This window comes from Armigeres subalbatus, chromosome 1, assembly GCF_024139115.2.
Source record: "Armigeres subalbatus isolate Guangzhou_Male chromosome 1, GZ_Asu_2, whole genome shotgun sequence".
Classification (NCBI taxonomy): Eukaryota; Metazoa; Arthropoda; class Insecta; order Diptera; family Culicidae; genus Armigeres; species Armigeres subalbatus.
This window is the reverse complement of record NC_085139.1, coordinates 278232810-278249658: the sequence shown is the minus strand read 5'-3', so window position 1 is coordinate 278249658 and position 16849 is coordinate 278232810. Positions and strand designations below refer to the sequence as shown.

Sequence of the window (16849 nt, the reverse complement as noted above, 5' to 3'; positions counted from 1 at the left end):
AACAGAAGAATTTCGCATAGTTTTAGCCATTGTTCTTCTTCACGCTGGAGAAAATTTTCAGTAAAATACACATTTGGTAATTAACTGTACAATACTTTTTAACAACGAAATCAAACTGCATCTGGTTCAGATCCATATGATAGATGAATTACGAAGTTATTTTTCACTAGACAACCATCTAAAAACAATTAAAATGGATTTATCGAAAATGTTGTTCAAATATGTCCCACTTGCCCCATGTATGTTAAAACTCAATGGCAAATGAATATTGCAGATTTTGGCTTTTATTAAAAAATTCAATAGTTTTCAATGTCACACAATTATTTAATTGCTAAAATATGCACTGCCCACATCAATGATAAATTTAGAAACGACTATTTAGTTGGAAATCCATTGAATTAAAATAAAAGTAATAAATTTTCCCGGTAGTTTAAAGTCATGATCAAGCAATAGGATCAGTATGGTACCTCAAATGGTTTTGATTCCAAATATTTTTGTGTCGGGCGAATTCGTTTATAGTTCTGCTTCATCTTCCTAGAACATTGTTACCATTGAAAACGTTCATCGATTCATCTGCGGTAATAGTACCCACTTACCCCGTATTTTCACTCGCCCCGGGGTACCTTATTTGATGTTCTTGATCCTCCAAGATGTGTTGTTGAACTGTAAATATATCAGAGTACAGTGTTTTCCAAGGTAATTTTTGTTCTAAAATAATCTCAACCGGTAGTTCTGATCAGAGCATGAAATATTCACTTTCATGAAGCACATTCACTCCGACTTTTGGCATTCGTGTTTTGATTATTCAAAACATAGAATGACTTACTCAGTTTACTTCTTTATGAATTCATTCAATTGATTACCACTGAGTATGGTAACTGCGAGCGAAAAAATCAAAATAAGCCTTGATTATATTGACATTTGGCGCTAAAAATGCCCCTCAATTGAACGTCGGGATTAGATCTATGCGTGTATTTATTTAAATCATCAAACATGTGTTCAGTTTTACGATTATTTAATAATTTGTGATATTCAAATAAATACTCACTGACCCATATTCATTTCTGAAAATTGACGGTACAGAGCCGAATATGAATATGTTTAGAAGTGAGGGGACAAGGAAGGCCGATGGGCTTCATAAAAAATAATCGAATATTTAAAGCTATGGTTCTGATTGAAAGCGTTTTGGTAAAAAAAATTTTCTCTCTTCAAAATCAAACTTCTGTCCTGTATATACATATATAAGATGAAAGGCACGTATCTGCCCGGAATATTGCATGAACTCTAATGTGACTAGATCTGGTCGCATATGAGTCACACTGATTGGTGTATGACAAGTGTGCTAACTGCGGGGGGGGGTGTATTGTATCTTGAAAAGATGACATTTTCACGAATTAAGGAAATGGTAGATGTGGTCCTCTAGAAATAGGTTAGGTCAAAATAATATAGCATTAGGCAGTATGACATTTGATGGATTATACCTTTTTCAGAATCACTTTTGGCGGAATGCCGTTTTTCAAAATGTTCCATTAAACAAATTGGCATTTTCTTAGATAAGTGTGGTGTAGTATAGCAGCAGTTTTGAAACATATAATTGCTCGATAACAATCCTTTATTATACCTGGCAAGCGCGCTCCTATAGTAAACGAATTATATCCTCTTCTTGCCTTATTGCGGACAGACATTCTCTCTCGAGACGGATAGACGAGTTTATTTAAAGAAGGCATTATCTCATCCTTTCGCATTACACGGGACAGACGCTGTCATTTAAAGAGGGTATTGTCTCCTTCTTTCTCTTTACTCCAGAAAACCGAGTTCATTTAAAGAAGGAACTATCGCTCTGCCTTATATCGGGCAAATGTGTTCATTTGAGGAAAACATCATCACTTCCTTTCCCCTAATACCGGTCGATGCTATCATCTAAAGAAGGCATTATCTCCTACCGTCGTCTTATACTGGACAGACGCGTTCATTTTAAGAAGACATTCCCTCTGCTTTAAACCGGGCAGATGCGAGCAGAACCGAGCAAACTTATTCATTTAAAGAAAGCATCATCTCCTCGATTCGCCTCCTACAGACCAAATGCGTTCATTCAAAGAAAGCATTGCCTTCTTTCAGCGCATTGTATTCATCTTCAATGGTTCTACATTCTATCTAAAACTTTGGCTGTTATTTCCACAGTTATTGAAATCCTTCCCGTGCCTGTGCCTATTAGTTGCATTCGTCTTGTGCAGCAAGTACAATGGATACACTGTGACAAGGAGCCGAAAATGCTTCCCACCCTGAAGCATCCTAGGCCGAACCGAGCATCGAACTCGCAACCTCCGGATCGGCAATCATACGACTTTGCTCACATGGCTATCCATCGTCTTGTGCCGCACTCAAAAAGAAGGGAGAAGCATTCGGGGAAATGTTACATTCGGGAAATTGTTATTCGGGGAAATTGCATTCGGGGAAATTGCATTCGGGGAATTGTCGTACAATCCAAGGCAACAACACAAACCGATGGCTGGCTGATATCGAGAGTAGCATGTAGAAGGGAAGATAAAACTATTATTTTTCCCTGATGATCACTCGAGTATCTACAGTAGAAGCATCAATACTAGAACGCTACTGGCGCTGTAACCATTACAATTATTTTGCCAAAATATGCTTCAACAAGCATAACTTGGCCGTTTATTATGCATCATGCTGTAGTACATGTTTTGCTTCATCATCAACATTGGTTTGACACCTGTTGTTACGCAAAATGCATAAAGCGCCTCCGAGCCCATTGTGTTTCCACCGTCAGCATCGCAAGATGCAGATAGTAAGGATTATACGAAAATGAAACAAATCAATACATATAGGTATATCGAGTCTATACTCGGTGCGTATAGCATAGATAAGAAACAAATATGTATGAGTAGCGAAAGAAGAGTTTGTTTACTAAGTTGAAGTTGATAAAGCCATAATTATTCTAAAATCCTAAAATCCTAGTTACTTAAAATCTAGTTTAGCAAGTGAACTTATTTAGATCGCATTGATATTTTGCCATAGACCTGATCACGGGGAAATAATGCATCTACAAGGTGAATTTAACTTAAAAATATCGTAAACACTAGTAGTACGGATTTACTTAGCCTATTTTATCACAGAAATAAATCACAGTAGTTTCGTAATCACAGCTAGTGCTAAACCACGGATTCTGATTTACAGTTAGGAACGCCTATCACAAAATAAAGTTATTATCATCATTTATAATGCTGTAAAAAAGAACATGCCAATAACGCAAAACCGAACTATACAGATAGAGATCGCAGTAGCTACCGTACGAGACCGCTTACCGGACGTTACGATTAAAAGGCACACTAAACGTGAGTAAATGAATGATAGAATATGAGTTTAGGATCGATATCGTTTATTATAAAATTTCCAAATGTTTGCTACAAATTTCAGGAAAAATTTAACATACAAGTCTAATAAAATAAATACAACGTATTTTGGGCGCGTTTGTTTAAATTCTCGGAAACCGAGTCTTGTTGCCGTTAACGGGAACAAATTAAATTTTTCGTTTAACTTCCGGAATGTCAAGCGGAAACGTAGCGGGTGCGGGAATGCGTTCCAATAACAAAAGTGAATCTCCTGGTGAGGGGGCGAGTTGCGGAGTGTGCCGTCGGATCGACTTAGACTGTACTAATGGTCGGATGGTACAATGCGATGAGTGTGATGTGTGGTTCCATTACGATTGTGTGAATGTGAACGACAGTATTCGGGATTATGAATGGAGCTGTAACGGATGCGTGAGGACATCGCTGGATAAGCAACAGCGTGCCTTGAGTGACCAGATGGGACTTCTTGAGCAGCAGCAAAAGCAGTGGCAACAGGAGCAACAAAAACACCTAGAGCAGTCTGAGGAACAGCGTAAGAAGCTTGAGCAGTGGCAGAAACAACAAGAGCTGCAGCAGCGAGAGCAGGAGCAGTTAAATCAGTTGCAGATGGGTAAGTTGCAGTTGCAGCAGCAGAAGTTGCAGTTGGAAGCGGGTACATCTGGACTCAAAGTGGCCCAACAATTGAACAGTGATCCGAGGCAGACACATCGGGTTCAGATTGTGGAGAAGGTTGTTCCGGAGGCGCCAGCAGCAGATGGAGCGTGGAATATCGACCCGTTGCGAAAGGCAGTCGCCAATAATGGGGAGACCTCTGGTAAAAGCAACAAAGCATCATCGAAGTCATCTAAGCGTTCTGCAAAACTTCGAGAACTACAAGCGAAGGCTCTGGAAGCAAGGCAGGCGTTGGAGAAAAAACAACTGGAAGAGCGACTAGCGCTGGAGCGTGAAATGTTGGAAGATAGTGACTCTGAGGCGGAAACGGACGCAAGTCTCGAGAAGATCAACGAATGGCTGGAGAAAACGGAGAATGCAGGCAAAGAAGCAGGGAACGCGATGGACGAAACACCCCTACCGGTTTACGACGAGCTTCTGCGAAAACGGTTGTGCCGTCCGGTTTAGTTCCAATGGTGTCAGCAAATTTTCAACAATCTACCGGATATTCTACTACGATTCAGCCTCAGCTTCAGTCATGTGCCGCTCAGCAACTTGGCGGGAGTTATGCTCCTGGGGCCAGGTATATGCAGCATTTGCGACCCGCCGGGAGCATCCCGGCATTTCTGCCGAGCTACCAACCACCAGTTTGTGGATATCCAGCCGTAATATCCAATTCGCCATCGATGCCGGTATACACCGTAGCGTCTCAGCAGCCGATCAGGATGTCAACGTATCCGACGGTAAATTACCAGCATCAGTTCACCCAGAATCTCCCATTTTCCGGGGCTATGCCTGAGAACGTCGACCAACCACAGATAACGACGTCAACTCCACGACAGAATTTGGCCACATTACGGCAGCAATATCAGCCACCACTGAATAGCAACCCTATGCCGCTGAATAGTGGCCATCTAGCTGCAAGACAGACGGTAAAAGATCTTCCGAAGTTCGGTGGGGATCCTGAGGACTGGCCACGTTTCATTGCAGCATACGAGCGAACTTCTAGAATGTGTGGTTTTAGGAACGATGAACTGCTCGATCGTCTCGAGAGAAGTCTACATGACAAGGCATTGAACGCCGTTAAAAGCCTTCTTCTACACCCCGACAACGTTCCAGTGATCATGAGCCGATTGAAAACTCTCTTTGGTAATCCAGAATCCATCGTGGAGACTATGGTCCGGAGAATTCGGATGATGCCGCCACCGAAGGCGGAGAAGATGGAGACCATTGTTGACTTCGGCGTCGCAGTTCAGAACCTTTGCGCGACTATACAAGTGTGTCAGTTGGACGAACGATTGTACAACGTGGCATTGCTGCAGGAACTTGAGGATAGCCTGCCATCGGCATTGAAAATGAAGTGGGCATTCCATCGAATGGAGATTGGAGCTGCTACGTTATTGCATTTCAACGATTGGCTTGGGGAAATGGTTGTGGCATTAAGTCAGGTGATTAGACCTGCTGTATGGACCAAACCGCAGAAACCGGAAACCAGGATAGAGAAGAAAGTCCGGAAGGATGAGGTCTACGTCCATGCGCATTCCGTCCATCAGCAGGAAAAAGTCGATCGTAAAAAGTGTCTGGCATGCGACAATATGTGTGATAGCCTTGAAAAGTGCAGCAGTTTCCTGAAAATGTCGCCGAATGCTCGATGGGCGTTAGTGAACGAGAAGAAACTCTGTCGAAAGTGTTTGAAGAAGCACTTCAAAACATGTGAGATGAAAGTTCCATGCAATCAGGAGGATGCATCTTTCTACACCACCGGTTGCTGCACGACGACAGCAAACACAACAAGCCGTCACCAAGCGCCCCAGCACAGAACGCGTCTGTAAATGCGCATCACAGCTCGTTGCCAAATGTGCTGCTGAAGTATGCGTGTTCCGCTGCACGGCAAAGGAAGATCGATTACTACATACGCCTTCCTGGATGCAGGATCGACAACAACACTGGTGGAACACAGTTTGTGGAAGGAACTCAATCTCAACGGCGAGAAGTCTCCGCTGTGCATTTCGTGGACAGGAGGGCAAGGAAGATATGAGCAAGATTCGGTTATATTCTCAGCAGACATTTCCAGTGCTTCAAAATCAGGACAGCGCTTCCACCTTCCGGAGGTGCATACCGTACGTAGCCTAGATCTTCCTGAACAGTCAATGTCAGCGACCGAGCTGGCGAAGCATTTCGAGTATTTAACAGATCTACCAATTGACTCTTATGTTGTAGCAAAACCCCGAATTCTGTTGGGAGTTGACAGCTCCAGATTGGAGTATCCACTCGATTCCAGGGAAGGAAGTGAGAACCAGCCGACGGCTGTACTAACTCGGCTAGGCTGGGTGGTCTACGGTCCGTGCTCCTTTCTGCCAGGACAAAAGGATGCGAAAAACGATGTTTCGTATAGCTACCACATCTGCCAATGCGAAGGACTGCATTCAGCAGTCAAGAGTTATTTCTCCCTCGATAGTCTCGGAGTACAACTCAATGGAACACCGTTGATGTCGAAAGACGACGAACGAGCGATGAAACTGTTACAAGAAAACACGGTTTTGCATAATAAACGATACGAGACCTGTCTGCTATGGCGATACGATGATGTTCGACTACCGTCGAGCAAAGCCGTGGCCCTGAAAAGGCAAAACTGTTTGAGCAAGCGCATGGCTAGGGAACCAGTGCTGGCCAAGGCTCTTCAGGGAAAAAATCTTTGACTACCAAGCGAAAGGATATATTCGCAAACTTTCAGCGCAGGAGGAAGCCACGTACTCTGGACGTTCGTGGTATCTGCCGATCTTTCCCGTGGTGAATCCCAATAAACCGAATAAACTTCGAATCGTCTGGGATGCTGCCGCTAAAGTGGGAAACCTTTCTCTCAATTCGTTTCTGCTAAAGGGACCAGATCAGGTTACACCGCTTCAGCAAGTTCTCCAAAGGTTTCGTGAATACCGCACAGCGGTCTCAGGAGATATCCGTGAAATGTTTCACCAGGTTCGGATCAATCCTACCGATCAGCATTGTCAACGATTCCTGTGGGATGATGGCGTCCTCGGAGGAGGTCCTTCGACTTACGTGATGGAGGTGATGACGTTCGGTGCAAGCTGCTCTCCAAGTAGTGCACAGTACGTCAAGAACTTGAACGCAGCTCGGTTCAAAGACCAGTATCCAGAAGCAGTAGCGGCGATATGCAAAGGAACGTACGTGGACGATATGCTCGACAGTGTCGAATCCGAAGCAGAAGCCGTGAAACTCGTGCGGGATATTTGTTATATACACGCAGAGGGTGGATTCGAGATCCGAGGATGGCTGTCGAACTCCAAAAAGGTTCTTGATTCTATGGGCGAGCAGAGGACACCACAAAAGTATCTGAACATGGATGGAGACTTGGCGACCGAAAAGGTTCTTGGAATGTGGTGGGACACTATCGGTGACACATTTACTTTCAAGATTCCAAAACGGTGCCAACAGAAGCTGTTATCCGGAGAGCAAGTCCCCACGAAGCGGGAAGTTCTACGGGTTTTAATGTCAGTCTACGACCCGCTCGGCTTCCTGGCGCATGTACTAATGTACTTAAAGGTTCTGCTCCAAGAAATTTGGCGTTCAAAAATTAATTGGGATGAACAGATAGGCGATCAGCTACTGGAGAAATGGAGAATTTGGCTTAACGTACTGCTTGAAGTTGAGACAGTTTGCATTCCTCGATGCTACCGTAAGATGACCTCATCGTCAACCGTGACTAACGAAGTTCAGCTGCATGTCTTTGTCGATGCCAGCGAGAAAGGTTACGCAGCAGTCGCCTATCTCCGGTTCGAAGAAGACCGCTCTGTGGAGTGTGCATTCGTTATGGCTAAAACCCGAGTCGCGCCACTGAAGTACGTCTCAATTCCACGACTTGAACTCCAGGGTGCAGTGATTGGAACCCGTCTTGCGAAGTCTATAGGAGAAACCCATCGTGTACCTGTGCAAAAAAGGTTCTTCTGGACCGATTCAAGGGACGTTCTCTGCTGGATACGTGCGGATCACAGACGATACAGCAAGTTTGTTGCTGCCAGGGTTGGAGAAATTTTAGAAGATACCGAGCTATCAGAGTGGCTGTGGGTTCCAACAAAAACGAACGTGGCCGACGAAGGTACAAAATGGCAGAAAATACCTGATCTCTCGCCATCCAGCAGATGGTTTAGAGGACCGGAATTCATGTGGCAGCAGAAGAGTGCCTGGCCAGTTCAACCGTCCGTTCATGGTGAAACTACCACTGAAATGGTAGCTACGATCAACGTCCATACCATTCGTGAACCAATTCTCAATTTCACCAATTATTCTAACTGGCGCAGGCTTCTCCGGATTATCGCATATGTACTCCGATTCATGAGAAACCTGCGAGCAAGATTACAGCAGAGAACACGATTTACCGGAATCCTCCAACAGACAGAGTTGATCGAAGCAGAACGATACATTTACCGTCAAGTTCAGCTGGATGCGTATAGCGAGGAAGTAGCTTTGCTGCGAAAGTCTAAGGAATCTGGAGGTAAGAAGACGGCTACAATTCCCAGAAGTAGTTCTCTTTACAAGCTCTCGCCGTATCTTGATGACCACGGAGTGCTTCGCATGCAAGGACGAGCAGCTGGTTGCCAGTTCGTCGATCACGACGCTGTCCACACCATTATTCTGCCAAGGGAACATCCAATAACCTCGCTAATCATACGGTTCACCCACGAACGCTATCACCACCTCAACCATGAAACGATTGTCAACGAACTACGTCAGATATATCGGATCCCGAAACTACGAAGTTTATGCATCAAAGTACGAAGACTGTGCCAATACTGCAAAAACATTCGAGCTCAACCGCAACCACCCGCAATGGCTGATCTTCCGCTGGCTCGTCTTGTAGCTTATTCTCGTCCATTCTCTTACGTTGGAATCGATTACTTCGGTCCAATTCAAGTCGTTGTGGGTAGGCGGATCGAGAAAAGGTGGGGCGTATTGATAACTTGCCTGGTGGTACGTGCCATTCACATTGAAATTGCACACTCCTTCACCACAAGTTCGTGTATCATGGCTCTGCGGAACTTTATGTGCAGGCGAGGAACACCCATAGAACTGTTCAGTTACAGGGGTGCGAATCGTGACCTGACTGAAGCGCTACAATCTCTTGATCAAGATCAACTGATGCAGGAGTTCATCACTACGCATACGAAGTGGACCTGTGGACCTTACTGCCGAGTAGTCCGCACATGGGTGGTAGTTGGGAGAGACTGGTGCAATCCGTAAAAAAATCCTAAAAACGAGAACACCAACTGACGAAGTCCTTCGAAACAGCCTTCTAGAGGTGGAAAATGTTTTAAACTCGCGCCCCTCACCTACATTCCCATTGACGATGCCGAAAACGAAGCACTAACACCCAATCATTTTTGTTGGGTTCTTCCGGTGACTCAAAGCCATTAGTCGCCTACGATGGTAGCCCCGCTACGCTGGTAAACAACTGGAGATCTTCGCAAATCTATGCCAACATCTTCTGGAGACGTTGGTTACGGGAATACTTGCCATCTATCAATCGTCAAACAAAGTGGCACTATCCAACAATACCGATCGAAATCGGTGACGTATTGGTCATCGCTGATCCAGACCTTCCTAGGAATTCGTGGCCAAAAGGTCGCGTGGTGAACGTGAGCTGTAAAGATGGACAAGTTCGTAGCGCAACTGTGAGGACACCCACTAACATCTATGTGCGCCCAGCAGTAAAGCTTGCGGTCCTGGACGTCGGCGCAACCAAGAGTACACAAGAATCTGGACCTTGTGTACTGGGGGGGACTGTTACGCAAAATGCATAAAGCGCCTCCGAGCCCATTGTGTTTCCACCGTCAGCATCGCAAGATGCAGATAGTAAGGATTATACGAAAATGAAACAAATCAATACATATAGGTATATCGAGTCTATACTCGGTGCGTATAGCATAGATAAGAAACAAATATGTATGAGTAGCGAAAGAAGAGTTTGTTTACCAAGTTGAAGTTGATAAAGCCATAATTATTCTAAAATCCTAAAATCCTAGCTACTTAAAATCTAGTTTAGCAAGTGAACTTATTTAGATCGCATTGATATTTTGCCATAGACCTGATCACGGGGAAATAGTGCACCTACAAGGTGAATTGAACTTAAAAGATCTTAAACACTAGTAGTACGAATTTACTTAGCCTATTTTATCACAGATACAAATCACAGTTATTTCGTAGTCACAGCTAGTGCTAAACCACGGATTCAGATCTCTGCAGTTAGGAACACCTATCACAAAACAAGGTAATCATCATTATTATAATGCTGTAAAAAGAACATGCCAATAACGCAAAACCGAACTATACAGATAGAGATCGCAGTAGCTACCGTACGAGACCGCTTACCGGACGTTACGATTAAAAGGCACACTAAACGTGAGTAAATGAATGATAGAATATGAGTTTAGGATCGATATCGTTTATTATAAAATTTCCAAATGTTTGCTACAAATTTCAGGAAAAATTTAACATACAAGTCTAATAAAATAAATACAACGTATTTTGGGCGCGTTTGTTTAAATTCTCGGAAACCGAGTCTTGTTGCCGTTAACGGGAACACCTGTAGTACCGGTACTTTGGCTGCCAGATCAAAGTGACCTACACGGAAGAAATAAACTACCCAATAGTGAGTTTAATTCACCCAACCTCAAACATCCGTACGGGAAGCCAAAATTGAGTAAGTAGGGTCGAAGTAGTTTGCCTTTACTCCCATGTTAAAAAAATTACCCAACGGAAAATTTATTGACCCAAATTTAAGTTTAATTCACTCAATTTCGACCTCAGGTAATAAAACTCAAAATTGGCTTCCCGTATTGAACTAGCAGGGTTGGTTGATTAATTTTTTTTTTTTTGACAACAAAAGAAAGAGTGGATGAAAGCGAAGAGAAAAAATAACTCAAAAGTAAGTTTAAAAATACTCAATTTTGGGTACTTTTTTTCGTGTAGATGTAGATGTTAGTCAAACGAACAGGAACGACATTAGCCATCTGAAACTTATGCATCTTCTGTCTCTACACATGGCTGACCGTAGGCTAGATGATGACCGTTGTAGCAGATGAGTAGTCGGTACGCTCCGATCGCCGAAGGGAGTAGATCACCCCGGTTCAGGGTTTGAACCCAAAGGAGAATGAGAAAATCTCTCACTTATCATTTTCTTTATACACTCTCGATAGGTAGCATACCGTGGGAGGCGTTTTCGGTAGCTGTTACGTTAATGAACTGAATCTACAACCCATGATAAATTTCTTTTAACCCAATCGCGGGAAGCACCGGTTCTGATAATGCATTTCAACTTGTATTACACAGCTCTGCGAAAAAAAAATATGGTCCCCAATATAAAATAAGCGAGAAGAAAGCGTTTTATAAAACCCCATCGTTGGGGGCCGCCTATCCGGATCAGTTTTGCCTTTCTCGTGCAACAAAGTCGTACCAAAAGGCTATCATTTCACTCCAATATAGAACTTTTAATAGAAGGCTCAGAGACCCATGGTGTTATATACCAAACGACTCAGCTCGACGACCTGAACAAATGTATGTCTGTCCATGTGTATGTGTGTGCACATGTGCCATAAAAAACATTAGCCAATTTTTAACAAAGTAATTCTAAACCGATTCTCTCACAACAAGTTACATTCGACAGAGAATCAGGCGTAGTTCATCACTATTGAATTTCATAACGATTGCCCATTCCAAAAAAATCTAAATATTAAAAAAGTTATGAAACACAGTAGTTAAGTTCAAGCATGCCATAAAATGCCCTGAAGTATCGACCCATGCAAACTCTTCTACTCGATTTCGTACACGACTTTAGTACAACAATTAAAACGCAAGCTTTGATTGCATGCAATTTACGACGCATAACACCATAACGTTTCTGCAGTCTTCTACTTCTACTAAAAAAGCTCGCATAAAACGCGTACGCTAATAATACTTTACTTAGTGATTTCAAAATTTATATCACAAATTTTTCACTGCTAGGTGGATTAATCTGATTTTTTTTTCAACCAACAAGTGCGATAGTTTTGTTTTCATGGCTTGTTATGATTCGAAGATGTTTTTTGCCTCTCTTTTTAATCGTTATTCGTTATCTCTTGAGAGCGATTTCTGCAAACCCTGCCCCGGTTCAATATATACGTAGTTAAGAGAAATAATGTAGTTCGTAGAATAAATGTTAAAGTTGAGAAGTGTTGGTTTAAATAAATGTTGTGTTGAAAGTTGTACCTATGTATAATTAACCCGCGAGTGTTACTGGTGATATTCAACGGAAACTGGAAAGAAGGGTTATTCACGGTGCAACTAAAACGGTACCAAATCATCTACCCTCTTACGGGAGCAGGATTACCCTTTAGTTTTAACATACATGGGGCAAGTGGGACATATTTGAACAACAATTTCGATAGAGCCCTTTTAATTGTTTTTAAATCGTTGTCTAGTGAAAAATAACTTCGACACTCATATATCATATGGATCTGAATCAGATGTAGTTTGCTTATTGTTGGTTTCGCTGTTAAATAGTATTGTACAGTTGATTAACAATAATACAAAATTCATTCTAAAAATTATCTCCCGCAATAGTTATGCGATATTTTTCCATTTACAGTGCAAATAATCTATTTGTTCAACGATAGGTCAACAAAATTTTTCTTGTGTTTTGTTATTTTCAAATTGCGCATCAAATTTACAGATTTTTAGATAAATAAAGTGCTCAACACATAAATAGGCAATTTATAACAGTGCGCATAGCCTGAATAAAAACGTTTCTTTTTAAGTACTGATTTATGTAATAATCTGTGCTTTAAACACAGAAACATTCACTCGAATGGTGAATAAAGAATTGCTTATCCTTTCCATCTAAAACATATGGTACAAAAGTTACCCAGTGAAGAGCTAAACAAGAGCCAATTTAACAGTAAATCGGCTGTTGTCTGGTGTTCATATTTGCTAAAATTATAATCCCTTCGTTGTAGCAAAAACAAAAATCCGACAAGTAACAAACCTCCATCCATGATCTGAAAATACTACGACTCAGAAGTAACATGAACATTGTAGATTCCTTTAATTAGTTTAGTTCGACAGTATAAAACAGAATAGGTCCTACTTGCCCCGTTTGAAGGGGTAAGTGGGTCCTACAGGTGAATTTATTTCTTTCACTACCAATATTTTTTGTAATTGAATAAATGGCTTACAACACGTCTACACTTCAACAACGGAAGCATATAATGATGTTTGCGTGGTTAATGTTCTGAAATATCGTGTTTTATAAGTATGCGTTAATAATTTTGCTGAACTAGCGTTCTTTTAGGTCCCACTTGCCCCGGGGTACCTTATGACATTTCCCCGAATATGACATTTCCTCGAATATGACATTTTCCCGAACATGACATTTTCCCGAACATGACAATTCCCCGAATATGACATTTCCCCGAATATGACACTTCCCCGGATATGACATTTCATCGATTATGACATTTCCTCGAATATGACATTTCCCCGAAAATGACATTTCCCCGAATATGACAATTCCTCTAATATGACATTTCCCCGAATATGACATTTCTCCAGACATGGCAGTTCCTCGAAAATAACAATCCCTTGAAAATGACACTTCTCCAACTATGACAGTTTCGTTTAACATCTTTTCCTCGGTAATATAATTTCCTATCAAGAATTTATTTACCGGAATTCATGTTTTTAAAAGTGATATTCCTCCTTCTTTCAATCATTAGATGTTCTCTAACCAATATTTTGATCTTCTTATCAACTGAGGAAGTATCAACAACAAAACACGATAACCCCGTTTACCAACTGGTTTTAGCAAAATCAAATTGGCAATTTCAACAGTTACGAAAGTGCGAAATCAAACTGGCAATCCCGGATAAGGCCGGGTACATACAGCTAGTATGATTGAAAAATCTTAAGCCTGGTTTTTAATTGACCTCTCCCGTCAAAAATGTTTTTTCACTAAATCCAATCTTAAATTTTGTTCATTCGTTTCTTTATTTGATAGGCACTCTATGTTTGTTAACCGCTACTGTGCCGTCACGGTGCTTCATTTACCGTTATTATGAAAATAAATACACCATTCAATCGGCAGTCGCCATTCGATTCCTACTATAATTCTACACTTCTGGACAATTTTTTCCAAAAAATCTATGTTGGGATTTTCGAATTATGCCGTTTTTAAGTTTATCGATTAAAAATGCCTTGTAAATCGATTTAAAATCCATAGTACAACGTAATAACTTGAAAACCAGGTTTTCAAGCAAAATCAATTAAATATCTATATTTACAAAAAATAAGCATTTTTTTTTTAAATCAATAGGGTAATCGCACCTTTAGTGAAGGTAGTATGATTGTTTTTTAATTATACAATCTACGATATCTTCGGTTGATACATTATGGTATAAATATGATGTTAAATACAACTTATCCTAAAATTTTGCTTGAAAACAATGGTTTTTCGAAATAAAATTGACTTCCCTGTACCTATAGTGGAAGAACTGTACGTAGCTCTGGATGGTGCAATTCGAAGATCTTGTGTTCAAAGAAAGGGAACCATCACCAACAAGTCTTACATCCTGCTTGGTTTTGCGTATGACATCGACATCATTGGTGTAGATCGCAGAGCAGTGGAAGAAGCTTTTGAACGGGAGTCTGGAGGAATGGCTGACAGAGAGCGTGGTATCCCAAACGGCGTTGGTCCTGAGCAGTGTTGTAAAATGTCATTTGCATTCGTTTGTATAATTTTCCCAGAACTTTTTTCAGAAGGTAGCTATCAAATCATGTTGTATGACGAACTTATAGCGGTTAAATGGGCCTACAACTTTGTCTAACGAGACTTTGCTGTAAATATGTAATCTGGGGCGTGGGAGGCAAAATGTCATTCAAATGACATTATGTCAAATGACACGTGACATTTTGGAGAGTTTTCACTCTCCAGCCTTTGATGTTATACTTAGAGCAATGTACCCTTGGACGAAAATATAACCCTACTCAAGCGTTATGAGTACATTCAAAATTATGGAAGAAATTTTGCTTTTAAAGAAAGTTATGAACAAATTAGTCAAATGACATGCAGATGACATTTTACAAGCCTGGTCCTGAGGTTGAATGGGTGGGATGCGATTTGAGGTTATCGACAATTCATACATCTTGGAACACTCATTACATGTGATAATGACCTTAGCCGCGAAGTGAAAACACGTATTGCGGCTGAAAGAAGGACTTTCTACGACTTGCGTAGCCAGCTAAAGTCTGCAGCCTCCAAACACGGGTAAAGCTAGCTCTGTACACATTGTTGATTCGTCCAGTAGCCATGTACGGCCATAAAGTATGGGCGTTCAAAGATGCAGACTATCGATTTCTGGGAGTGTTTGAGTGGAAAATACTGCGCTCAATACTTGGCGGTGTGGTGGAAAACTAATAATGGCGCAGACGCTTGAATCAGTGTACAAAAATGTACAAAAATGCAGACATATAGACAGATTGATAAAATATGGAATATAACAGTGGGCTGGACATAATGTAAGTATGCTTTAAGAGAAACCATAAAAAGTCCTGTTAAGCAGAGAACCTGGAAGAGGACGTCAGCTCCACTTGCTAGCTGTGTGCAATCGAGGAAGATGCGCGTGCGGCAGACGTGCAGGGAGACTGGCGAATGGCGGCCCAAGAACGAGCGACCTGGAACAAGACATTACAGTCAGTTTTGCTCCGGATAACACGGAGTGCCATGAGACATGGAAATTAAAGGAGGCTGATCGGAGAGCTTTCGGAGTGTTTGAGCGTAAGGTGCTGCGGACAATACTCGGCGGTAAACAGGAGAACGGTATCTGGCGGCGTCGCATGAATCACGAATTGTACCAGGTGTATAAAGGGCTGGATATTATTAAGCTTATACAACACGGCACACTACGGTGGGCTGGTCACGTTGTTCGTATGCCGGGAGAACGTCAAGCGAAGAAAATATATAGTAGAGAATCCGGAAGAGGCCGCAGGCTTCGTGGAAGGCCGCATACACGATGGCTTTTTGCAGTTGAAGAGGACCTGAGGGCGGTCAACATTCAGGGCGACTGGATGCGATTTGCCCAGGATCGAGTCCAGTGAAGAAGGATACTCCATTCGGCGTAGGTTCATCAAAGAGCTGTAGCCCATCAAGTATCAAGTAAGTAACACGGAGTATGCGGCCATCATAGGTACAGGCAGGTAGAGATTTAATTGATTTTGCATAAAAGATTCGTTTTCAAGTTATTACGTTGTGCTATGGATTTGTAATTGATTTACAAGGCGTTTTTTCATTGAAAAACTTAAAAAAGGTATATCTAGAAAATCTTATAAACGTTTTTTTTTTAATTTGTCCAGAAGCGTAGAATTATTGTAGGAATCGAATGGCAGCTGCCGATTGAATGGTATATTTATTTTGAAGCACCGTGGCCGTGGTGGTGCTGTACAGAATCCACACATAATCCATATTTAGACATTCGACACATAACAATTATCATTGCCGTGGACTCATCATGAGTCCATTGTCCATATCGTGAATGCAATTGCTCATTGCATTGTTCGGATGCCATTGATCCGGGTATGCTGGAGCAATGCCTCCGAGAAGAACAATTGGTCAGCAGTGTCGGTAACACGCACATAGAGACCGAGTATACCTCTGCATCTCCACGATTATCTTGGGATAGGATATTGTATTAGTTACAAAGGGTAATTTATCTAGATTCGTTTCGGTAAGCGATGCAATCTAAGGGATGGGACATAGTTAAGTGCATTTAAAATATTCTATAAAA

The 16849-nt window shown here is 41.8% G+C and overlaps 1 protein-coding gene and 1 long non-coding RNA gene across 12 annotated transcripts in view; one reads left to right on the top strand and one right to left on the bottom strand.

Moving 5' to 3' along the window:
- LOC134207634 (cation-independent mannose-6-phosphate receptor) overlaps positions 1 to 16849 on the bottom strand; it is a 614852-nt gene that overhangs the window by 92351 nt on the left and 505652 nt on the right. The window lies entirely within an intron of this gene.
- Positions 9874 to 10441, top strand: LOC134214693 (uncharacterized). The gene is made up of 3 exons (XR_009979880.1): positions 9874 to 10152; positions 10218 to 10305; positions 10370 to 10441. It is a non-coding gene; the product is annotated as an uncharacterized LOC134214693 (long non-coding RNA).